The sequence below is a fragment of the Sciurus vulgaris genome (genome assembly GCF_902686455.1).
Source record: "Sciurus vulgaris genome assembly, chromosome: 18".
NCBI classification, from domain to species: domain Eukaryota; kingdom Metazoa; phylum Chordata; class Mammalia; order Rodentia; family Sciuridae; genus Sciurus; species Sciurus vulgaris.
The window spans coordinates 3,317,020-3,344,379 of NC_136479.1; the positions used below are offsets into that span (position 1 = coordinate 3,317,020).

Below are 27,360 nucleotides of genomic sequence, written 5' to 3' on the forward strand. Positions count from 1 at the left end.
CCCTCTATACAGTCTTTCCTTCCTCCATTCTTGCCCCCCTCCCTAACCCTAACCCTGACCCTAACACTAACCCCTCCCACCCCCCCATTATGTGTCATCATCCGCTTATCAGCAAGATCATTCGTCCTTTGGTTTTTTGAGATTGGCTTATCTCACTTAGCATGATATTCTCCAATTTCACCCATTTGCCTGCAAATGCCATAATTTTATTATTCTTTATGGCTGAGTAATATTCCATTGTATATATATACCACAGTTTCTTTATCCATTCATCAATTAAAGGACATCTAGGTTGGTTCCACAGTCTGGCTATTGTGAATTGAGCAGCTATGAACATTGATGTGGCTATATCTCTGTAGTATGCTGATTTTAAGTCCTTTGGGTATAGGCCAAGGAGTGGGATAGCTGGGTCAAATGGTGGGTCCTTCCAAGCTTTCTGAGGAATCTCCACATTGCTTTCCAGAGTGGCTGCACTAATTTGCAACCCTACCAGCAATGTATGAGTGTACCTTTTCCCCCACATCCTCTCCAACACCTATTGTTGCTGTGTTCTTGATAATCGCCATTCTAATTGCTGGGAAAACTGGAAATACATATGCAACAGAATGAAATTAAACCCCTATCTCTCACCCTGCACAAAACTCAACTCAAAATGGATCAAGGACCTCAGAATCAGACCAGAGACCCTTCATCTTATAGAAGAAAAAGTAGGTCCAAATCTTCACCTTGTTGGCTTAGGATTAGACTTCCTTAACAGGACTCCCATAGCACAAGAAATAAAAGCAAGAATCAACAACTGGGATAGATTCAAACTAAAAAGCTTTCTCTCAGCAAAGGAAACTATCAGTAATGTGAAAAGAGAGCCTACAGAGTGGGAGAAAATCTTTGCCACTCATACTTCAGATAGAGCATTAATTTCCAGAATATATAAAGAACTCAAAAAACTCTACACCAAGAATACAAATAACCCAATCAACGAATGGGCTAAGGATGTGAACAGATGCTTCACAGAAGAAGATCTACAGCAATCAACAGATAGGAATTCATGTTTAAAGAATTAAAGGAAAATATGATGGCAATGACTTATCAAACAGAGAATACTAATAAAGAGAAATTATTAAAGAGACCAAATAGAAATTCTAGAATTCAAAAGTATAATAACTATAATGAAAAATTTACTAGATAGGCTTACCAGGAAATTTGAGATAGCAGAAGAACATAGTTCACATACAATTAATTATCCAACATGAAGAAGAAATTAAAAAGAAGAAAAATGAACTGAACCTCGGATAGGAGGGATAACATCAAGCACACCAGTGCACATGTCAAAGAAGTCCCAAATGGAGGAGGAAGAAAAATGAGCAGGGAGGAAAAAAAAAAAAACTTGGAAAAATTAATGGTAAAAACATTCTGCATTTATGGGCTAGGGTTGTATATCAGTGGTAGAGCACTTGCCTCACATGTGTAAGGAACTAGGTTTGATTCTCAGCACCACATATAAATAAATAAATAAAAATCTATTGACAACTAAAAAAAATCCTGCATTTAATTTTTAAAAATTAATATTCACATTCACAAACTCAAATTAATCTCAAATACCTCCAAGATAAACACAAAGAGATTCACCAAGATACCTTGTACCTAAACTGCTGAAAAACAACAAAAAATGCATCAAGAGAAAATGTAAAGGAAAACCATAAGACAGACTAGCAGCAGACTTCACCTGAAGACCAAAAAACAGTAAAATGACATATTCAAAGAGCTAAAAATAAAACTGCCAACCAAGAATTCTATATTCAACAAAAATATACTTAAAAATGAAATAGAAATAAAGATACCCTAGGTAAACAAAGACAGATAATTTGTTGCCTTATGAATAATACTAAAGAAGTCCTTCAGGTTGAAAGGACAGTAATTTCATAAGTAAAACAAAAGAGTTATAAATATTTTCTTCTCTTTTTGTTCTGAACTGACTTAAAAGACAAGTACATAAAATAATGGCCACAGGCCATTATAAAATATAAAGATGAAATACATGTTATTTCACATCACAAAGGAAGGAAGAAGATATAGAAATTTAATGAAGTAAAGTTACTATATTTTATTTGAGAAATGACCTGGTATTAATCTAAAGTAGACTGTGATGAGACACATATTGTAATCCCCAGAATAACCACTAAAAAACATAACGCAAGAGAAACAATTTAAAAAAAAAAAATCACCAAATGGGCAGTTAATAGTTCTTACTTACCATGAGTGAAGCCTTGGGTTGGATCCCCAGCACCAAAAAACAAAAGCAACTTACACAATGAATGAAAATAGAACACTAGAAAAAGCCTATTCACAAAAGAAAAAAAGATAGGATACAGAAAAACAAAGCACGATGATAGGTGTAATCCAATCATATCAATAATTACATTAAATGTAATGGATTAAACACTCTAATAAAAGGCAATAGCTAATCAGATTAGACAAAAAATAAAAACAAGCTCCAACTATATGCTGTCTAGAAAAGACACAAATAGGTTGAAAGCAAAAGGATGAAGAAAGATACACTATGCAAACAAAACCATAAGAAAGCTGAAATGTCTACATTAATATCAGACAAAATAAACTTTAGGACAAAAATAGTTTTAGAAAAAAAGAGGAAATGTTTACAGTGATAAAAAGGTCAATTCTTCAGGAACAAATAAACAGTATAAAGACATAAAACACTTAACAATTGAGCCCCAAAATACAATGAAACAAAAACTGACAGAATTGAAGAGCTAAATGAACAATTCAAAATAACATTTGGAGATTTCAATATCTCACTCTCAATAATACAAGAGCTAAACAAAATCAGCAAGAACATACAAGATTTCAACAGCACTGTTAACTAACGATATAACAATCATCTATAGACCATTTCAAGCAACAACAATAAAATATATATTCAAGTACCCATGCAACATACCCCAGAATAAATGATAGGCTGAGCCATAAATCAGGGGTCAATAAATTTAAAGGGATTAAAATCAATAAGATATATTCTCTATCAAAATGGAAACTGGAAATCAAGAATAGAAAGAAATTTGTAGAATCTCCAAATATCTGGAAATTAGAAAATATATCTAAATAATTCAAAGGTCAAAGAAGAAATCACAAAGGAAGTTAGAAAATATTTCAAACCAGTTGAAAATAAAAACTCAGCAGGGGCTATGGGTGTAACTCAGTGGTAAAGTGCATGCTTAGCATGTTCCATCCCCCCTGGGGATCAATTCCCAACATCACAAACAAACAAAAAAATATAGAAGATCAAAGTTTATAGTCGTATCTCTGGGAAGTGTTTAGGGAGAAATTTCTAACCTTAAGTGTCTGAACTAGGAAAAAAAGAAGTGTCTCAAGTTAATGACCCAAGAAACCTATTTTCTAGCTTAAGAAAATTTTAAAAGGAGAGCAAAATAAGCTAAACTGAAAAAAAGAGGAAGGGACGTCAATAATAAAAGCTAGAAGAGAAATCAGTGAATTAGAGAAAATCAGAAAACCAAAAGCTGGTTCTTTGATCAGGAACAAGGCAAGAATGTCCACTCTTACCATTTCTACTCAACACTGTATAGGAGGGTCTAGCCAGTGCAATAAAACAGGAAAAAGCATAAGAATAACAAAGTGGAAAGGAAGAAGTACAACTGCTCATTGGTGCAGATGACATGACTGACTATATAGAAAATCCTAAGGAGTCTGCAAAAAAACTAGAACTAATAAGCATGTTTAGAATATTCATAAGATACAAGCTCAATATAAGAAAAATCAACTGTATTTTTCTCAACAGTATTTTTAATATACCAATGGACAATCCGAAAATGAAATTAAGAAATAATTCCACCTGTAATAGTCATCAAAATGAATAATCACTTAAAAGCAGATTTAATAAAAGAAATGCAAACCTCTACACTAAAAATTATAAAACACTGTTGCGATATTAAATAATATTAATTAAATGGAAGGAGATACTTTGTTCTTGGTGTGAAGGACCCAATATTGTTAAGGTGGCATTTCTCCTCAAATTGATCTGTAGATTGAACACAATCCAGCAAACTCTTTAAAGAAATAAGAAGAGCAGCAATGAGTAGGTAACTGTTGGAGGCTTGGGCAGTTACCTGCATCTTTACTTTTGCATATGTTTGAAATTGCCCATAATAAAGTGGGTTTTCGTTGTTTGTTTTAGAGGAAATAAAAAGCGAATTCAAGGGCTGCCTTAATATTTATTCCTCACTTTATATCCTCAGCCTATATAACGTATCCCTGAGCTGATTCCTACTCCTAGTCCACTCTTAGCACATGCAGTTAGTGGATGGGTGGGAGGGGAAAATTAAGAGAGCAGTGACAGGGAGACAGGTGGAGCAGAAATGAAGGGTCTCAGGCAGCAGACACACTGCTCCAGTAATACAGCAGCACACAGTAACTCCATACTCCACACGTCCATCTCCAATCAACCTTGTGCCAGACCGGAAGTTGCCAAACAACCTAGGAAGATGCCCTTATTGTTATGTCATCTGTACAGTAATTTTCTGAGATCTGGGCCGAGTACAGTTCAGTGGTGTTCTAAGATCAAAGCACCAGGTCTTTCAAGTTGCCATCTTTACTCCCCAGCACTCCCTGCCCATCCTGTCCCCAACACCTGCACCCATGTTCCTTTCACTTTCAATTCCCAAGGGCACAATTCCCAAATCAGGTTGAAAGGGAAAGGAAGTCCTGTTTTTGTTTCATGACAAATATCTGGTACTTTACAGAGTTATTCTTTCTTCTCAAGTGGAATCATACTCTGCGTTGCGATGCCTTGACACAGCTAGAGCAGGCGTTAGATCTGAAATAGGGGAGACCTCTCAAGTCACGTGGCAGCACCCCCACCTACTGCCCAGGCCCATGACTCCATTAACGAGTGGAGTGCTTCCCATTTCCTGCCACTGCCTCTTAAGGCAAGGGGTACTCTCTAGTACCAGAAAAGGGACCCTATTCTGGGAATGGGTACACAGTACAAATTAAATAGTCTATGATGGGTAATCAGGAAGTTCTATCTACATCTCATTAGGGAACATTTCCCCCAGAAACCCTTTATAAAACCATATAGTCCTGAAATCTTGAAATGTTAAGTAGTCCTAAGATATATTTACTGGTAAATCTTTGTTAAAAACACACTTGGTCTTCTCATTCTGATCTACCCTTCAAGCTTCATTCCATTCCTTGGATATATTTACTTTTCTCTTTTCTCCTGGTAGGAAGCAACAATGTTACTTTTTAATGCCATCAACAGATTACACAATTAGATTTCCATGAGACCTATGAAAAATGAATATGAGTCTTTACAATAATGACTAATTCATACCAAAAACTTAGCTTTAAGAGATTCCCACAGGTAGGAGCTACTGGGATTTTTAAAAAGATGCCCAGTCAAATATAACCTTCTCCATCCCAACCCACTCATTTACAGAGAATTTTTTAAAAAGGGTTTACTGTTTCATAAATGTCAGATGTTCTTTAGCTGAAGGGAACACTCCTCCTTACATCAAAGCAAATGCAGTTTCACATTCAATTTCCTTACCTTTCATACAATTAAACTGCAAGTCATCATCTGAGACAGATTTAGAGAAAATTGCTGCTGATGCCCAGCTCTTATGAAAGAGTTCTAAGAACTGCAATGATAGTTTAAAACACCATTACAGTAATGAGACAAGGCAGGGGAGATGAGGAAAAATTCACACCAATTTAAAACTATGAACTCCAACCCAAAGTGTAGGGTCGATTTTTTTTAAATGGAATAATATTTATAACCAATTTTACTTCACAAGCCCAGTAAAATACTAATTCTTGGACTCCTTCCTCTTACACCGTGGCTGTTTTTGTGTGTGGCCAAGTGAGTTGTTTCCTTTCACTGGGCTTCTAACAATGAATGTGATTTGACAGCATATATTCCCACAGCTCCACAGCAGACCAGAATGGTTCTGGGTCAAACCCAAAATTCATGGTCCAAATTAGGATACTTATCAAATTAAAATAGTTCCAACTCAACTAAGCCACCCTACACAGGCAGCTGGGCCTACTTCAAAACTGAAGGCCTGCTCTGAGATAACCCTGCACAATCCAGGTGGCTGTAATTTAGGGTTTGTCCTAAACAGATAAGTCCTAAAACCAGCACAGCCCCCAGGTGACCCTTTGCAGCAGGTTAGTTCAGGGCTTTCACTGCCCAAGGGGGCCCGGCGCCCTCACGGGAAGGTGGTGGCACACTCCCCTCAAGCACACCTTCCACTGTGAGCCAGGTATGCAAATATTTGCTTCATGAACTTGTGTGTCTTTACCAAGTCACCAGAAGCAAATCTCTGAACCTCTTTGTGGTAACTGAACTAACTCCACAGTTTAACTTCCGGTGGAAGTAATTCCTTTGTTAGTTAAATAGGCTAGGGGGAGAAAACTAGCAGAAACATTCTTTCTTTTTCACTTTTGCTTCTGGGTTTGAAGGTCTTTAAGAAGAGTTTTTCTATGGGGAAAACAGAGCCTTTTAATATTATGATTTAAAATGTAAGCAAATTAGGAAATAACGAATACATGGAATATTGTGCTCTCAGGTTCACACCTGATCTGTCCCAGTATAATCCCGGGTTTACTTTGCACCAGTTTTCCATCACGCATCTCCATCAATAGGGTTAGCTCCTGTAATGGATACTTCAGAGATCACAGCTGCTTTTCTTCTAATAGAAGTAATACACATATGTTTTAGAACACAAAAGGTAGGAAATACAGAGTAGACACGCCTCCAATCCCACTCTTGAGGACAATCACTATATACAGATCCGAGTACCCCCCAACACACACTCACCGTCGTCTCTGTACGTACCCTCTTCAAATGCGTCTTCTCATGGGAAATGAGACTGTTTTACACATGTGCAGTCACTTGCTGTTTTCAGTTAAGGACTCGTGGTGGCCATTTTGCCCATGGCGCACACACAGATCTACCCTACTCTTACCAATGTTACAGTTCTGCTTTCTGGACAGACCATCAGTTACACAGCTGTTCAGATGGTTTCCAATTTTCTGCCATTACAAGTAAAATGGCAACAAAGACCTTTATGAATGCATTTTTACACATCATGCAAGTCTCACCGTTGGTAAATTCCTAAAGGCAGCCTTAGTCAAATGGCATGACAAGCTAAGTTCTGAGCAATGTGGCCACGTGCCCTCCAAGAAACCTCTCTCAATTTTTGTTCCTGCCAATTGTGTTTCAGAGTGCCCGGATCCCGGACCCTCTCCAACAATCGTAATCCATCTTTTTCATCTTTGCAAATGAAAGAGGTTTAAGGTTTTCTTCATTCCTATTTCAACCTGTTATCATGATCACTATTATTTTATAACTGTTTGGGGGTGCGGCTGCCCTTTTAGCTCTCTATCTACTCACTGTGTGGCCTAGGGTGGTTATTTAATCTCTCTGTGTCTTGCTTCCCTCCTTTGTGAAATGGGACAAGGGTACTGTGCACCTCTGGGGAAACTGTAAGATTTAATGAGATAAGGCATCTGGGAAACCCAGTACAAGGCTGAAACACTGTATGCAACAAGGGTTTGTGAACAGGAATGTGCATAATACCCCATCAGGGTAACTTACCCATTACCCCACCACCTGCTGATGGGACTTTGGATGCTGTTCAATTAGTATTATCAAACACATTCCCATCCACAAGATCATATCTGGAGGCTGTTCTCCCAGTGTCTGAAGCATGTTATAGTTCTTCCTCCTCTGTGATTTAGAAAAAATGATCCAGCAACATGCCACCAAATTTTAGAGTTCTTTTGCTGGTTTAAAAAAACACAGCTGTCCCCTTTTGCAGACATTACCGAAGCAGCAGTGGCCATAATGAAGTTCAATCCCTTTGTGACTTCCGATGGAACCATAAAAGGCATTTCAACGCACTTTCCAGCATTCACAGGAAGGGTATGTCCTCCCCTCTTTCCAAAGAGCAGAAGCACAAGGCTTGATTCATGCCAATCCAAGGGGATGATGCAGTTCAGGTGGCGTGAGGACACTGCAAAGGTCAGCAAGCTGGCAAAGCAGTCCTGGCTTGCAGGAAGAGCTGCGTCATCACACCCAAGGGTGCTGCAGGAAGAGGCTGATGGCACGACCATCTACGCAGGGGCTGCCCCTGCAAGTGGGCATCACTAGGAGAGGACCTCGAAAAGTTCCTTGAATGGGAAGCCAAAGCCCTCGAGCAGGAAAGGAAAAGGTTGCGCGAATTGCAGAAACGACTGAGAAGACACAGGAACGAGGTCCTCAGACACACAGCTACCATTAAAAACCACCAAGGTGAAAACATGGCCAAGGGTGAAGGCTACAGCAGTCCTCTAAAGCATCTGCATTTGTTCTTTTTAAACTACTAGCAAGAATATTTAGTTTCAATATCATTACTATTTGTACTTCTGAAAATAATAAGCTATGTCATTATAAATTTGCATATATATTTTTCACCAAATTATGACCTGAAAAAAAACTTTGTTGATAGAAACTGAAAAATTGGGTAACATATATTTATAAGGACACACATATTTCTTCTATGTGACTTTTCTTCACCAGTAAAGTAAGTAAAAGTTTAAAAGAATATTATATTATAAATCTCATATACTTTTTAAGCTCAACCAAGTTTCTGGACAATAACTAAGTTATTTTAAGAAAGCTGGAGCATTGTCTGCCCTAGTTTAAATTAAAAACAAGATATCCATAGAATAACTTTTCTTGACCCAACAGAGAACTGGGGTTCCAAGGCAACCAAGCAACCTGAAGTTCTAGACCCCTGTCACATGAGAAGAGGAACCTGCCTACCATCCTGTTTGGGGCAGAGTCCAGGGAAAAGACATGGCCACCACAAAGATGGAACCCACTGGAAAAGGTGGACAATACGCATGAACAGACTGAAAATTACAGCATGATGATGGAAAATATGAGGAAGAATCAAATGGAAATCACAGAAGTAATAACACGGTATCCAACAGACTTATCGACAGACTTGCCACAGCAAAGTAATAATCAGTAAACACATGGATCAGTAGAATCCCAGGAGAAAGAAAGAATGGAATAGCGGGAACTATTTGAAGAGATAAAAACCAAGAATATTTCAGACATAATTAAAGACATCAAACCACGGGTCCAAGAAATGTAGAAAACCCCAGACAAAATAGGTACCAAAATCACCCTGAGTCCAAATTGCTGAAAGCTAAAAATAAAGAAAGATCCTAAAGAGCTGCCAGGGTGGGGGGGTGTGAAGCGAGGATTCATGGTAGTCACAGGAACAAAGAGAAGGATCCCCACAGATCTCTCATTACACACAACACAAGCCAGAAGGCAGTGAGGTGACAGCCTCAAAGTATGGAAAGGAAACGTTTCAACAGAAATTTCCACATGTACCCCGAATGGGAAGTGAGACTTTTCCAGCCTGGCAACATCTGAGATCATTCACTCCCAGAGAAGTACAACCTAAGAGATGTTAAAGGATGCTTTTCATTCAGAAGGTGATGAGACAGAACCAACTCTATACAGGGGAACTAAGAGTTCCTGAAATGGTTTGAAAGAAGGTATGTACAAATCTGCTTACTAAAGTCTTTAACTGTTCTAAAATTACACTGGTCTAATATGGTTGCCAGCACCCACATTAACTACTTAAGTTTATCTTATGTAAAATTCAGCAGTTGAAGTCAGGTATGGTGGTGCATATCTGTTATCCCAGCAACTCAAGAGGCTGAGGCAGGAGTATCACAAATTCAAGGCCAGCCCGGGCAACTTAGCAAGACCCTGCTTCAAAAAAAAACATTATAAGGGCTGGGGATGTTGTTCAGTGGTAGAGCACTCTCTACCTACATTCAATGCCTAGTACCACAAAATATAAAACCCAGCTATCCAGTCATAACTAGCTACTCCCATTTATGTTTTTATCAGTGTATTACAGTAATTCATAATATTGAGGTTCATTTTGACATAACCACACCAGGATGGGATATAATTTGCTCCACTTCAGTCCCCAGGATGTCCCCCTTTCGGTACTCAGTGGCCACAGATGGCTGCCATGTTACACAGTGCAGATCAACTTCCAGAGTTTAAGTGGACCACACTGCACTCAGAGGTAATTCAATGTGAAAATAATACATTACAAGGTTTGTAATATATATAAAATGCAGCGTTAGGACAGTAGTAGCTCAAAGAACTCCCACGAGATTCTTATGCAATGGAGTAAGTGGTACCGTACTGGAAGGCAGACTGTGGAGGCAAGCATGCACTGCAGAGTTTGCAACCACTAGAACAGGTTAGAAAATGACATAATAAGAGGAGGAAAGGTAGAAAATGTGAAACTCCCAAAGGAAGGAGGAAGAAGAAGAAAATGGAACAAGGAACACGAAAGGCTGGAAATAAGGCCTGTTTCTCACAGAATATACACCTGAAAAGGCTGAATCTTAGTGTATGTCAATCACACCTCACACAACCTGGTATCATTTTTAATGACAGAAAAAAAGTAAGGAGTATTCATTCTGCCAAGTTAAATTCAGGCCCAAAGCAGGCATATGGGACTTGATGCTTCTTTCTGCTACTTCTATGAGCATTGTAGCCCTGAGCAATGCTGGCCGCTGGCTACTTCACTGACTGCAGGCCCCACAAGGCTAGCATTCACATGGCTTATACACAGTGGGATGAAGATACAGTTTAAGCCTAGATGCGTCTGCCCCAGAGTCCACCCTTTTATCACTACACTAAATCCAAATAGGATGCTGAATTTAAGGTTATGAATTGAGTCACAGGTGTACTTTAAGACCAGTTCTTGGTAAAACAGGGCAGGGGTCTTGTACAATTCTTCACCCCATTTTTGGCATTGGGAATACTGGTATAGTAAGCACTTTGCTGCTTTTGGTGCATTGGTCCTCCTAATGGGGTCCCTACTATTAGCTTAACAAACAAGACATGAAATTGGGAACAGTCAACACAGGTGCATGTGGGTGATCACTGCCAGACATCTACTGGTTGCTGGACAACTCCAGTATCCCAGACATGGAGGAAGGTGCCCCTCCCTGCCAAGGAGTGGAGCTGATCCCCTGCCTGTGCACCACCTGGCCTGCCCAAGGACATGAGAAGAAAACCCGGGAGCAAACTGCAAAGAAGAAAATCAAAAGTGACTGAGTAAAAAGCCATTCAGTATTTTTTAATATGGAAAATTCAAAAGGTTATTTTGAAATTAATAAAGACTCAAGTAACACTGTTACACTTTTAATGACCATTTTATGCAGAATAGATCAAAGGATCACACTGCCAACACTGAGAGGTACGCAACACTGTCACCAGTTTCATTATTTATATAGTTCAAAGAAAGTAAATATAATATTTTACTACTGTTAATACTTCATTTTAATTCCTAAATTTTTTGAACTGTAGAAGAACACTCATTTACAGCAGAAGTTTTGAGGGAAAACTGGATACAGTTACAAGAAATTTACCTGGCTACATGCAACCTGTGGACATGTGAGTATAGGGCAGGTGCTATGCACCATATAACCAGGACACAAAAGGTCGCAGTATGTGTCCACGTGAGCGCACACTCCAACTCAGGGAAGATACAATGCCAGAGACCCATCACAGCAACAGGAAGTGAAGCGAGACAGGGACGGTGAAGTCACTGGGAGGGGCGGAGTGTACCCCTGTGTACATGTGGGGCACTAAGGCTGCACCCCAGAAGGGCCGGACCTCCTAGGGAGGAGTGCAGGGAGGGGTTTGGGAGCCGGTGATGACTTCCAGGTCTAGAAATGTTGGCTGGGGTCCTATCATTGTGAAATGCATCAGTGCATCAGTGTCTTGTAAGGGAGAGTTAATGAGGAGAAAAGAAAGGCACAAAAACACCAACAGATGACAAACCGAATGCAAAACAGAATTAGAGCCAGTGCCTCAGGTCTGTGCTTAGCTGCTGTAAGACTAACCTGAGTGCAAAAGAAAATCCAAGTCAGATCCGGGTGGTGAGTCTATACATCCTTCCTTACCTTTAAAAATTCAACAAAACAAGAGTTAGGTTTTGCATCTCTGTGTCCAAAGACAAACACCCATTTGTATCTCCCATTCTGTCAGTTTACATCTTCTAATTCTTGACATTCAAAGAGGGATGAACGACTCCGCTTACAGATGAGGCATTTCCAAGCCCGAGGGTCTAAGTGCATCTCATGGTAATGGACATGAGGTGAGGCACCTGGAGGCTTACACATACCTGAAGTGGTTACAAGAAAATGAGACAAGCACCCACTGGCAGCTGCCTTCTCCAAGAGCCTGCCATCCACTTGACTGACAGAAACTGCATTGACAAATTAGTGATGTTTACTAGTAACACTTCAAAGAGATCCAAATGCCATTGACAATGAGCCTGCATGGCCTCCTGTGTACATGTTTCCATGGCTGGTGGGCAGACAAGCTATTTCAACAGACTGGATGAGGGGGCATGAAATGAAGCCAAAATCTAAGCCTTATTCAGGGAAGTTACAGTTTTGTTTTAAAAAAGGAAAGAAAAAGAAAAAAAGAAACTCACATGGGGAATGACCCAAGATCAAGAGGCTGAGTGGACCAGCATGGTCTCGTTCCTTCCTAGAACAGCTCCCTGGGCCATCAGAGTACAGACAGAAACCCATGCACAGGCCCAGAAGCATTTCTGTGGGATGTTTTTAGCTGCAAAGAAACCAAAAGTCAGCAGACAGCTATCTGGAAAGGAAAAACATAAACACACACACACACACACACACACACACACACACACACATCTAATAAAACTCTAATGCTAAAAAGAAAAGGTCTATTTGGGCTTTACATTTCAGCTCGATTTTTTAAAAATGAAATATAAAGAAAAAATGAAATAGGAAGGTATTTTAGATTTTTAGGATTTTTCTACCAAGAAAATCCAGACTACCTGATTTTCAAAAATCAGACCCAATAAACATTCAATTAAGTGGCCAATTACACAGAAAAATACCATTTTTGGCCTATGACTTCTTATAAAGTAAAACGTACTCAGCATGTAACACCCACACCACTGCTCTGCGTTTAACCAAGGAAATGAAAACACATGTCAACAAAAATTTGTGGATGTTCACAGCAGCTTTATTACTAATAGCCAACAACTGGGAACAACCAATGTCCATCACTGATAAATGGACTTTTTAAATTGTGGTATATCTAAACAAAGGAATGGTATTTAGCAATAAAAAGGAATGAACTATAAACTATCTGCAACAATGAGGATGAGCTTCAAAAGCATGAATGCCAGTGAAAGGAACGGGTCACCAAAGATAATTTATTGTATGATTCCACTTCCATGACATTTTGCAAAAGGTAAAACTACAGCAACAGAAAGCCCATCTGTGTCACCAAGAGCTGAGGGGAGGGGAAGGACTGATGGCACCAGTCACAAGGTTACTCTTGTTGCATACCTCCCACGTGCTAGTGATTACACAATTGCATACTTTTGTTAAAACTCAGAACTGTGCACTTACATGTGAATTTATTGTTTGCAAATAATGGAAACTGGCAAATTTCCTAAATACCAACAGTAGAAAATAAAATAGAAATAGGATAATATTCATCATTGAAAAACAGTAAAACCTAAATTTAAGAAAATGTGAAAGCTCAGGATAAAAGCTGCAGATCTTTACTGAGTAACATTGAGAGATTTGCACAAATGGAGAGGTATGCCAGCTTGCTAGGCAAAAGGACTCCAACTTGTCAAGATGTCAAATTCATCTATATAACCTGACAGAATTTGAATCAAAATGCCAATAGGATCTTGTAAAGAAACAAGAAGACTGACCTTAATCTAGAGGAATAAGTATATACAAATAGAAAAAAGAACCACAAAGACTCACATAAATCAGAATTCTATATATTCATAGGCAGCATATGCCAAAGTGTATATATCAATTAATGGTACATAATACTGGCCTAGCCTCTTGGACCACCCATACCCCACATTAATGTAATGTTAGATGGGTTTAAGGTTAAAAATACCAAAATAAAGAAAAAAACAGAAGCATTAGAAAAAAACAAGTTAATATTTTATATAATACAGGAAGGTTTTTCTAATCAAGTTACCAAAGGCGGAAACCATAAAAGAAAACAATGATGAATAAACCTCATATAAAATTTTTACATATCCATATGTCAAAAAATATGGCTGAAAGACAAAGTGCAAAATGGAGAAATTCGACAACATATATGGAAGACAAAGCTTACACTTAAATAAATAAAAAGCTTTGTAAATCAATAAGGAAAAGCTGAATACCCCAATTCACGGGTAACTCATAAAAGAAGTTCAAGAGGGAAGCACACGTGTTTAAAAACGGATTCATAAAAGTCACTGAGATTTCATCTCACGCCAGTCAGAATGGTAGCCATCAAGAATACAAATGATAATAAATGCGGGAAAGAATGTGGAGAAAAAGGAACACTTTTACACTGTTGGTGGGACTGTACATTAGTACAACCACTGTGAAAATCAATATGGAGGTTCCTCAAAAGACTAGGCATGTAACCCCCCTATGACCCAGCTACACCACTCCTTAGTATTTACCCTGAAGAACTGAGGTCATCATACTACAGTAATACATGCACACCCATGTTTATAGCAGCACGATGCACAACAGCCAAATTTTTAGACTAGGTCTGTCAACTAACGAAAAGATAAAGAAAATGTGATGTACATATACACAATGGAGTTTCATTCAGTCATAAAGAATGAAATCCTATCATTTGCAGGAAAATGGATGGAACTGAGACCATTATGTAAACCAAAGTAAAACCTAATTCAGAAAATGGAAGCTAGAGAAGAGAAAGGAGAAGAAGGGGGTGGGGGGTGGTCTCATAAAGATCAAAGGGAGACCAGTAGAGGAAAGGGAAGGGAAAGGGGAAATACTAGAAATGATATTGGCCAAATTATACTGATATATTGTGTACATGTATGAATATGTAACAACAAATCCCACCAATAGGTACAACTATAAGGCACCAATAAAAATGTGGACAAAAATAAAAAGGAATTTAGACTCACTAGTAATTAATATGGGCAAGAATAGTTACTGGTAAGGATATTCATTACATCATCATTTACAATACTATAGTTCATCAAATCTAAGATGCCAGTGATCATAAGATGCATCATTATTTTTCATTCCATTATGAAATACAAGAAAGTGCTGCCAATGAAACTGACATACCATTCAGTTGTAAGACATGTCCTGATTGGAGGGATGTCTGGAAAATGTACATCTTAGTATGATGGTGTATAGAAATACAATACTGGAAATGATCTAAATTTCTACAAGCCATCTTTCCTGAATAAACTGTAGTATATCCCTATAATAAAATAGTACAGTCATTTGAAATGTTGATGTAGATGTATACATACATTAACAGTAAAGAATTATGATCTATTTACGTTAAAAATATGGGGTTACAAAACAGTGCCTTTAACATAACACTATTGTCAAAAGATAACCATTGATATATACGTGCATCAACAAAATTCATAATGGCTATCTCTGAATGGTAAACTTTTTTTTTTTTTTTTTTTTTTTTTTTTGGTACCAGGGATTGAACTCAGGGGCACTTAACCACTGAGTCACATCCCTAGCCCTTTATATTTTATATAGAGACAAGGTATGCCTAAGTTGCTTAGGCCCTCGCTGAGTTGCTGAGGCTGGCTTTGAACTCTCCATCCTTCTACCTCAACCTCCCAAGTCACTGGGATTAGAGGCATGCACCCCCGTGCCTGGTCTCGGTGGTGAACATATTTTAGAAATCCTTTTGTTTATCTGTCTTTCCTAAAATGTTAGACCATACAGCTGTTTTATTCTTACTATAAAAATAAGTAAAAATTAGGTGTTCACCCGCCCCTTGTCATCTGCTTAAACATAAAGCTTCAAAAGTCTTACACTCCCCAAAGCTACAATATTTACAAGGGAAATTTTTAAAGCCTTGAAACAATCTAAAGGCTCACAAAGGAAATAGCTAAACTTTGGTGTGCTAATTCAAAGGAATAAACTATTCTTCTTCCAAATAAAAACTTGTGAATTATGTAGATGAACAGAAAGATCTACATAAAATAGTAAAAGTAAAGACAAATAGGTTGACATCAATTTTAACCCAGAAAAACATACTGTCTGTACTCAAGAATATGAAGAAGGTAAAAGGTCTCCTAAACAGAGGTAATTCATGGCAAGAGGATTCACAGAACTATGTATGTCGACCTTTTCATCAGCTTTTCATGGGAAGCTGGTTGGAACAAAGGCAGAATCATTAGAGCCACACGGGCCTCTGACATGAACTCTGCCGTCTTAAGTTTTAATTTTGCCCTCAGAAAACATTCCACAGGGCAACAGATAAAGCAAGGGCACGCTTTCCTCTTTGCATCTTTTCTACTGTCTTGATTTGCAATTTTGGTTTTCAGCAACCTGCTCAACAAGAAAGAAAATCTCACGCAGAAACGCCCGAGCTCCTGGGAAACGCAGCCAGGAGTCCCCTGCATCTGTGCGCGTTCTTCTGTTTTCTGCTTAAAGAAAACATTTCCAAGTTCATAAAAACAAGGGACTAAAATTAGATGGACAAGAACGGAGCCTTGCTCCTGGTAGGGAAAATGTTATTTTTAAACTGAGGAACATTTACAGGCCTGTGCTTTATGCAGAAGGCAGGCAGGAGTGCCAAGGAACATATGCAGGCGGCATGGCCTGGGAGGGCAGAGAGCTGGAGAAAGCCTTCCACTGCCCCAGTCGTGGCACCTCCAGTGTCTCCTGGCATGGGACACACATTAGAACTTGTCATTACAGAGCACCTGGAAAACCTCTGCTGCCCATTTAAGAAAAAGCTGTGTAATGCTCACTCCCACCCTGAAGCCAGGCGCCGGCCACTGTCACCTCCTCAACCCCATTCCTGCAGAAGGGCTGGTGCTTCTCAGTGCTCCAGGTGAAAGCTGAAGAAATGTACTTCTATGAGGACACACCAGTGGAACCAAAGACACACAGGTGGCTATGCAAGGAACGTATCTCCAGTGCTTAAACCTGCATTCATCTCCATATTCACAGCTCCGCTGGAACCTTCCAGGGGACTCTTCCTCCCACAGCAAGCTCAAAGATCTCCCTTCCACTCATCCACACCAACATGCTCACCATTGTGAGTGGGCTGAGTGGGGAGGATGAGGGACTCAGGGCTGGGGTAGGGGTCGAAAGAGGCACCAGGGGGTAGGGAGGTGCAGCCACTCCGAACTTAAGGCTGCGGACAGTGGGGAAGGGGAGTGTTCCCAGAGGATGGGCTGAAACTGCCTGCTGCACCTGCTGTGCTACAGGACAAAGAAGGGGCAGCTGAGTAAGAAGCAAACCCTGAGGTCAAAGAGCCTACAGAAGATGACACACACCAACCCTGAGTCAAGACCCCAGGGCTGGGAGTCACACACTGCCCGGGATTTTAATGAGAAAGAGAAGGCTCATCTCAGATGACAACTGATCTCAGATGACATGTGAGAATGACACACACACAGAAGGGTGTGTGAAGACACATTAGTATCCATAGAAAGCCCACTAATGATGACATTCAGTCTACTTAAGGAGAAGGGCTCATTCGTTTTTGTTTTGTTTTATTTTGTTTTTTTGGTACCAGGAACTGAACCCAGGGATGCTTAATGACTGAGCCACATCCCCAGCCCTTTTTGTATTTTATTTAGAGACAGGGTCTCACTGAGTTGCTAAAGCTGGTTTTGAACTGTGATCCTCCTGCCTCAGCCTACCAAGCCGCTGGGATGACAGGCAGGTACCACCAGACCTGGGAGAAGGTCTCATTCTTAGCACCAGGGCAAGACACAAATTTTATTCACTGATATTTCCATAAATATCTCTAAAAAATAGCCCAATATCATTTATTACATCAAAAGTAAATAAGCAATAATTCTTTAATATTATCAATCTGTTAGGTTCTGGTGATGCACCATGTTCAGAAATACCACCAGGAAGTGACAGGGAGAATCCAAGGGTACAGATTCAGCATAGTGGGATGAAGAGCTTGGAGAGCATGCTTCAGTAGCCTTCTCCAAAGTTCGGTGAAGATACCAGTTTGTTTTTAAAAGGGCACCAGGTGACATGCCCCAGTCTACATGGCCCATCCCTCACGTGATGCTGCCTTTCTCAAACAGGTAATTAGTAACCACCAGTGCCTGTCCTGCTTATCTGTCCACTGTCATCTACCTGATCACCTGATCACTCAGTCAAAACTTTCTCTCTAAGGGTGACTGACCAAACTTGAAGACTTGCCCTTATCATTGTTCTGTACCTCTGAAGGATAACACTGCCAGCCACCTGCTCAGCACTTCCACACTGATTCCATGGTGAGACCACCTCCTGTCTCTACACCCAAGATGGCTGCATGTCCATGCCACGTGAATAGATCAGATAGATCTACAAGATAACCTAGAGGCTACAATAGAGTTACCCGGCACCTGCTCAGCCATCTCTGCAGGGGTTCCTCTCTATGCCTCCTCATCTTCCACCAATTCATTTGCCTCTCCCCCTTCAAGGCCGAAGAACTGGCCAGGTCAGCCCTATTCTATTCTGGTCGGTCTGTGTCTTACATTCCATTATGTGACCACCTTCACTGCACACTGTTGGTTTGAAACCACCCTGGCTTTATTTGTGAAATTTTCTACATATATGTATGTGCCATATGAGGGAGGGAGTTTTGTCTTTGAAGGTGAGGTTGTGCCTTTTTAGTAGATTTGTTTGTTCTGTAATACCTCCTCTTCTTCACAGAGATCAACAGATAAAAGCTGGGCAGGGCTTCTCTGCATAATCCAGGTGGGCACTCAACATGGTGGGCATCGTTCTCAGTCCCTGATGAGACATGCTGACTGTGACACCCCCCAGTCCCTGATGAGACATGCTGACTGTGACACCCCCATGGCTGAATATATTGAGACCCTTTGCTCAGATACTACACTCCATTCAGTCATGTTGGTATTAGTTAGGCCTCCCAAATGCCTGGTATCATGGAGAGACTGCCCTGGGCAGCAGATATGGGTATTTTTGCCACTGGAAGAGTACATCCTATTCCTTAAGGTAACCTAATACACTGGCACCTAGTCTTGTGGTTGGCATGAATTAGTCCTCCTAAATTGCACAACTCTGAACTCTGACAGAAATGAAGACTCCAAATCTCCAAAACTGTGACCCTGCTCCCTGAAGCTTGATGATCCCAGAAGGATGTCTGTCTCTCCCAAGAAGCTGTGACAGCACCACCCACCCCACCCCCTCCACTCCACAATTTCAGAATCTCTATTTCTACTCTTATTTTTAAATTTATAATTGCCTTGTCCTGTAGTAAATTCTAATTAATGGTTAACATTAGAAAGGTAGGTTTGTTTTTTATAACTCCATTGAAATATAATTCATAAACCATGCAATTTTAAGTATATAATTCCGTGGGGCTTTTTGTATATTCAGAATTGTGCAACTATCACCAAAACTCATTTCAGAACTTTTTCATCACCCCAAAGGAAAACCCTGTCTCCAGTAAGCAGTCATCTCCCTTCTCCCCAAGCCCCACACCCGGCTTCTCTATCTGCTCTGTTTCTAGGAACCCCCTCTGGACTCCTGTGAGTGGAGTCACATGACAGGGCCGCGTGCCTGCTGCTTCACTGAGCACAAGGCTTGGGAGGCCCATCCAGGATGCAGGATGTGTCCATGCTTTCCTCCGTTCTAAAGCTGGATCGCGTCCTACTGTGTGGACACACCGTGGTCTTCATCCACTCATCCCTCGATGGACCTTTAGGAGGTTTCCGTGTTTCTGCTGCGATGTGAACGTGTCTTCCATGTTCTTGGGTAAGCACCTGGGAGTGAAATTGCTGGCGCCTCCTCTTCCACAGCAGCTGTGCCACCTCATACTGCAGCAGCAGTGCTGGGGAGTCTGGGAGGCTTTGACATAGTTCTGTGGTGCGTCCGTCCTCATGTTCTCATCTTTAATATGTATTCCGAAACTGCTCAGTGGATGGATGCATGAGAAAGTGGCTTTAAAAGCAGCAGCAAAATGAAGCCTAACCACAAAGTCACAGGTCACCTTCCGGAAGGAACAATTCTCTGCCTGATATCCATCAGGCACTCCTTTCATTCCTGGAGATGCTTCCCCCAACTCACCCAGAACATCTTTATCTGCCTTCATGCTTGAATATCCTACCCGACAGTGGTCGACCTTTGCTGAGACATTACTGGCCCAAGGCCGCCTGATGGCTTCAGCTTCGGCGGTCCTCCCAGCTGGCAACTAGAACTGGTTGTCCTACTGGCCACTCTGAGCTGCACCACCAAAGCACCTCTCCGGGTGGACCAAGACACACCAGTGGGGAGCCAAGCCCCTGGTTGGGAGGGGCGTCTGGTACGCCTCTTCCTCAGCTGATCAGAACCTCCATTTTCTCCTGTTCTACCCTAAACAGTACTGACACTTGGTTACATTGACAAGTTTACATATTATTCCTTGTTTTAACTACATGAAAACAAAATAAAAATGAACTATGAACCAATGACCATGTTTGGGAGTGGAGCTGTCTCAGTAGCCAATGTTTCTTTTGAAAACATTCTATATTAAGGAAGGGTGTGGGAACGCTGCCGGCATGGAAAGCATCCCACGTCCCAGCTCCCAGGACAGCTGGCAAGTGGAGGATCGCCCAGCTGGGCACCAGAGGCTCATGGGCTGCCTGACCCCCCCAGAGGGGAAGCCCAGTGTTACCACACTTATTTAGACAGTTTGAGTTCATTTGAACAAGAAAATTCCTAGAGTTGCTTGGGAAGTTTTTTGTCAATATTTAAAGAGTATGTTTTAAAAAGTTTGTTCTAGATACCAACTGTTTATCTAATATACAATTCCAAAGTGGCCAAATCCAAGGCCAGCTTGAGGGGCACAATCAGAACTCATATGTTAATCCAAAGAATCTCTAAGCTGTTAGATTTACATTATAATTTTAACCTAATCACATCATTCCGACGTATAGTAAACAAAACAATTAGGGAGTATTATGCAGACTTAAAAAGGAATGAAGCATTGATACATGCTACAACAAAGAAAAACTTTCAAACATTATGCTAAGTTAAAGAAGCCGGCACTAGAGGACATCTACTCTGTGATGTCCAGAACAGGGGAATCCTAGAGAAAGAAAGCAGATTAGGGTTGCCAGGTACAGGGTTCTGGAGAATGGGAACAACTGATTAATAAGGAACAGGGTTTTTCCTTTGGGGTGATGAAAATGTTTTGGAACCAGATAGAAGTGATGATTGCACAACACTGTGAATGTGCTTAATGTCACTGAAGTGTCTGCTTCTATACAGTTCAATTTATGTCGTGTGAATTTCACTTCCTTGTTTTAAAAAGGCAACAGAGCACCAGGAATTTGTAGGATCTCAGTAAGGGGGGAAAAGCAGCAGAATATGATCCCTGAAAAAGTTTTTATCTATAGCACCAGACATTCTGACTTCAAATGTCCAGCAACAGAGAAAGTTTAAGAAAGCAAAACGGAACAACCACAGCCTGCAAGGCGAGGCACGGCGAGGTAAAGGAAGCCCAGGACATCCCCACCCAGGCCTTTCCACAACAGCGCCACGGAGACCAGAAGGAGAGACATGGCCCTCTGGAGTGCAGGGCTGACCAGCAGCAGTAACTGTGGAAAAGGAGGCGCTGAGTGCCTAGCATCTGAGGAGGCATCTTTGTGTGTCAGAGCAGGGAGGCAAGGGTTGCTGCTGCATCCCATCCCAGATCAGCCTGACGTTAGCCAGCATCTACCGAGAGAGAGAAGCGCAGCTTCTGCCCACCAGATACAAAATCATTAACTTCAGGATCTAAGTCCTCATCCTGCTTTATTTTTCTGCACAGCTGGCATCACCAAGGGACACCGTGTCCAGCTTCTTGTGTATCTGTTTTTTATCTGCCTCCTTTACTGTAGGGCAAGTTCCCTGGGGCAGGGGCCTTTGTCACCATCTGTCCCAGGACTGAGAATGTGACCTGGTGTGCATTCTGTAAACAAAAGGTTGAACCCAGTGGCGCCTGTTCAGGGCTTGCTCTGAGCCGGTCAGAGCAAACAGCCCTGTGCCTGGGGGTCACAGCCTGGGGGAGGTCGTGGACACTAACACACTGAGACCAGGGCTCGAGGAAGCACCTGCCAAGAGCACAGTGAGTGCCAAAGACACTGAGGCCAGCTCCACTAGAGCCAGGGCTGCCTCCCACTCCCCTGAGCCTAGAGTGGGGGCCTCCATGCTGCCTCCTGCCAGCGCTGTCTGGCTTGAGGTTGCGATAGGTCTGAGCCCCGCCTCCCTGCAGCACTGCTCATGGGTGACACCCATACCTGGGTTTCAGTGCTGATGAAAAGAGGCTCGAGGGGAGGGGCACAGGGCAGCCAACACCACGCACGCCTACCCGCTGCCCGGTCGCCATCTCTTCTCATCCTCACACTCCCTGCAGACTGGGTGACACTTCTCCAGAGAGGAAAGGTTCCCACTGCCATTTTTAAAATAAACTACATGGCACTTTCAAGTGACTACTGATTGATTACTTTGAAAACCAAGACACTGACAACCCCCACCAGGCAGAACAAGCCTTCCTAAAACATCTGACAACACGCTAGCACTGTTTTAGCACTACAGAAGGTCATATTACCAAATTTCTGAGATGGAAATCCATAGTCACACTTTGAGTTTAAACCAAAGAGGAAGAAATGTGACCAGTCCTTCCTTCACAGTGTGTTGAAGAACACACACAATTTCTATACGTGGAAGAGTTTTAGAGTTTTCCAAATGTTTCTTAGAAAACTTGCCAAGTACTTTCCCAAAATTTTGGTACATTTTTATAAAAATCAATACTTCTCTAATTTAACATTCACATCATAGCTTTATAACTGATCGTAGAATTAATTAATTCTAATTAATTACCAATTTTGGACTCCAACCTACAAGTCCCATTTTCTATTTCTACATACACAAAAGAAATCTACTTTTTGGTCTTGTGGAAAACATACTCTATTTATTAAGACACAAATTTGATTCAAATTTTTCTTAATCTTCCTCTCCTTTAAAAATATGTTAAAAATAACTGTAATGACATCTTACTCATCCTGAACGCACATACCTAGCAACCTCATTTATTCAGAACATAGCTGACAACCAAAAAATATTTCATAAGGACTAAATTCTTAGTCCTTTCAATCAAACTATATCTGCAGGGTTAATGTTTTTGATTTATTTTGTTTTGTTTTTATGGAACAAAATAAAAACCAAAGGCAAATCTGTTACAGGAAATTGTACTAATAGCTACATAAGCTAACAGCAAGAAGGCAAGCAAAAAATTTAATTTTTTCAATGTAAGAACTGGAAAAACAGCAATCAAGGTTTCCTTAAAGCAAAGCAAAAAATTCTATTTTCACAGGGAAATTGCTATATTAGTAAAAGCCAAATAACAGTAGCAAAAATAACTGAGTCATCAAGAATATTACATTTTATTTATCATATTTAATTTTTTGAGAGTACAAAAGTGTTTGTACATTGTAAGAATGTGCAACCGAATACGTAGAAGTAGTTACAACAGGACAGCTTCTGATTAACTAGCAGGGACCCAGGCCTTCAGAACCCGAGGCCATCCAGAAGGACTGAACTGGTATTTATAGCTAACAACACATCAGTGAGCATGATTTCCTACTCAATAATGTGCATCCCCTAAAGCCCTCGACTAAGGAACTGGCTAAGAAAAGTGGGAAGATCAGGGAATTTAATATTTAATCAAACTGGAGCAAGCCTAGAAAAGAGCCTAGTTCTTTAAAAAAGAAAGAAAAAGAAAACAAAAGTAAACTGGTTTTTGGAAACATCTTACATCAGATTGTAATTTGGTAGTGAATCTCATTTCATCAGGCCTTTCAGGAAGACTTATAAACACTAGTGAAATGGCTAAATTTTAGCTAATGTACATTATTAAATAATTAAAATAGTGTATATTATTAAATAATTAGATTTTGTATCATTACAACTTATTTTCAATCCACTTGATCGTTGGTTTCAGTAAAAGAGTTTCTTTTACGCCAACCAATGAACAGATTAACAAAATGTAGTCCACCCATGCGATGGACGGCCACAGAGAGGAATGAAGCCCTGACACACAACCACCTGGAAGAACCACAGAAACGCGGGGCAGCAAAGAGGCCAGGCACGGTATACAGCTCCGCTGCGTGACACATCCGGGACAGGCAGACACACAGAGGCAGGGCAGGTCAGTGGCTGCCAGAGCTGGACGTTTTGGGGGAAATGCAGAGTGGCTGCTGATGGGTACAGAGTCTCTTCAAAGGTGATTAAAATGCTCTAAACTGGCATAAGGATGGTTACACAGGTCCATCAGTCCACTAGAAACCACTGAATGGTACACCTTAAATGAGTGCATCACATGGCATGTGAATTCTCTCTTCAAAACAATCTGCTACAGAAATAAAATAAACCGAAGAATAGCTTAAAACTATCACCCAGGCTAAGAAACTTGCTGATATTACTTGCTCGGGAAAGCGCTGCACACCACAGACAGAGCTGTTGGAAGAAACAGAAGCCCCAGTGCAGCCGGAGCCCCTCCAAGGGAGGTGTACAAACTGGAAATTTAATAGCTACTAAATAAAGTAACAGCATGACCAGAGCTGGGAAAGCCAACGTTTCCACTTGAAGTTCCAGTGGCAGAGGGACAAAGTTGACATCCTAGAACCATCAGCTCTCTGAGTGCTCATGATCAGTTTTCTTTCAGCAACCAGAGAGAACACCATGTTAAGTTATTCCAGCTAAGAAATTTCCTGTGATATATGTGGGAGAGATGATGAAAGTCTTGAGTTGTTGTTGTTGTTGTTTACATGGCCGTCCTACAAACTTTTAATAAACTTCTGCACATAAGTCTGCCCTAAGTCAGTCACCTCAGTCCTTAGAAAATGTGGCTCAGGCAAGCAGGCTCTGGGTAACAGATTCTCCTGGGGAAGCTACCATTTTGTTATCTGGGCCTTTGTGGAGGCGAAAGTGTCCACAGGTCAGGTGACACAGGTACCCAATGACATCACTATCTTTCAGGACCAAGTAGAGCTTTTCCCCTTTCTACTTCATTTCACCAGTCCTGCAGACCACAGCAAATCTTCCATTACTTGCCATAAGTCTCTTTGTTGTTCCCTTAGGAAAAGATAAGGAATCCACAGAGGAAAAAAAGATCACACTCAAATTATCATAAAGAGGAAAATTCAGCTCAGTAATGCATGTCTGTGATCCCAGCTGCTTGGGAGGCTGACAAAGAAGAATCATGAGTTTGAGGCCAGCCTACGAAAAGCAAGACCCCATGTAAAAAAGAAAGGAAGGAGAAGGAAGAAGGAAGATGTAGTCAATCCAGAAAATAAAATCAGGAGATAGATATCTAATCCAACATGCTAGACAATGTCCAGATACCTTCTCACCCATGCCACAAGCTGATCAAGAAGGAAAAGCTTTTGTATATTCATGCATTTGAGCAGAATGGACAGAACTCACAGAGAAACTCAAAGGAAATGGAAAGGAGGGTGGCAGGTAGCCATGGATTCCATCCCCAGTTCTGTTTTTTAAAAAAGGCAACCTGGGGTGGGGTGGCCCACACTAGTAATCCTAGCAACTCGGCAGGCTGAGGCAGGAGAATCCCAAGTTCAAGGCCAGCTTGAGCAACTTAGCAAGACCTTAGCTCAGATTAAAAAATAGAATGCAGGGGCTGGGGTTGTGGTTCAGTGGCAGAGCGCTTCCCTAGCAAGTGTGAGGCACTGGGTTTGATTCCCAGCATCACATATAAATAAATAAATAAAATAAAGGTCCATCAACATCTAAAAAGAAATATTTTTTAAAAATTAAAAATAAATAAATAAAAAGGGGCAGGGGCATAGCTCAATGGTACAGCACCCCTGGGTAATCTAGTACAAAAAAAAGAAAAGAAAAATGATGATAATGATGATGATGATGATGATGATGATGATGATGAAGAAGAAGAAGAAAATGAGAGGAAATCAATGCTCTGCATCAGAGATCTTTATAAAGAAAAACAACAGAAACCACACTAGGCCTTTATGACACCAGAGGGTTTTGAGTTCCCTCTCCAGCTCTACAGACAGTGAGCAGACCCCAGAGCAAGCAGGTCCTTTATTGATGGAGTAACTGGGAAGAATGTCAGTAGTCCAGTACCTGATCAGGCCCAGTAACGAAACCCACCATATTGGCAACTAGCCTTCTCAGCTCTCCCAATGTCATGTTCAGGCAGGAATTGAAGCACACTTGTTAAACAAATGTACTCGTTTCACATTTTCTCCATTCCAGTAGTGTTTCTCAAACGTTCAAAACCAAGTGGGGTTTCTCTAGCAATACCATACTTTGTACAACACATATGATCCTGAAAAACCACATTTCTAGAATTATACTTCTAGAATTCAATCTTATTTATATTCAAAGGAAGTAAAGAACCCTTTATAAAGAATCTCACACATACCCTGCAATTTAGTGGTTCTGTAAATCTGAGTTTCCCTATGCTAAATTTGTCTAAATGAGGGTTTGTAGTTTAAACAAATGGACAAAGGAGAAACCACTTCTTCATCTTAAGGCAAGTACTACTTCCCAACCGTGAGAGAATCTCAGCTCTTCTTAGAGAATGGTGGGATCTTAAGGCACATTCAGTTCAAAGTTCACATTCTACAAATATGAGGAAACTGGGAACCAGCAAGATTTAGCAGAACTAGAGAGATTTTTGCCCTAGTGAACTAAGCTTGGTGAAAAAACATTTTAGGAAGGAATGTTATTTTATGAGAACAAACTCATTTTTTCAAACAAGAAAATTCTATCATAGAAATTTATAATTTCTGAACAGAAATTTCAGAAACTTTCCCTTCCCTCGGTTTCTAGACAGCTCATTTACAAGACAAAAATTAACATTAATGACTATAAGCAGAAGCAGCAGTTTCTCAGGGCAAAAAGAATTCAGTTTGGGCTGGGCGTGGTGGCACACGCTTGTAATCCCCACAGCTTGGGAGGCTGAGGTAGGAGGATCAAGAGCTCAAAGCCAGCCTCAGCAAAAGTGAGGCGCTAAGCAACTCAGTGAGACCCTGTCTCCAAATAAAATACATTATAGGGCTGGGGATGTGGCTCAGTGGTCATGTGCCCCTGAGTTCAATCCCCAGTACAAAAAAAAAAAAATCTGTTTTGAAGTTACAAAACACAAGGCGATCCACACTTTAAATAGCAACACTTATGGGGCAAAACTAATCAAATCAATATGCAAAAGCCCCTTTTACTTAAAAC

At 40.7% G+C, this 27,360-nt stretch overlaps 1 protein-coding gene across 1 annotated transcript in view; it reads right to left on the minus strand.

Annotated features, from left to right (window-relative positions):
• The window catches only part of ADCY9 (adenylate cyclase 9), a 110,812-nt gene that overhangs the window by 70,167 nt on the left and 13,285 nt on the right, over positions 1-27,360 (minus strand). The gene's annotated exons all lie outside the window — the stretch shown is intronic.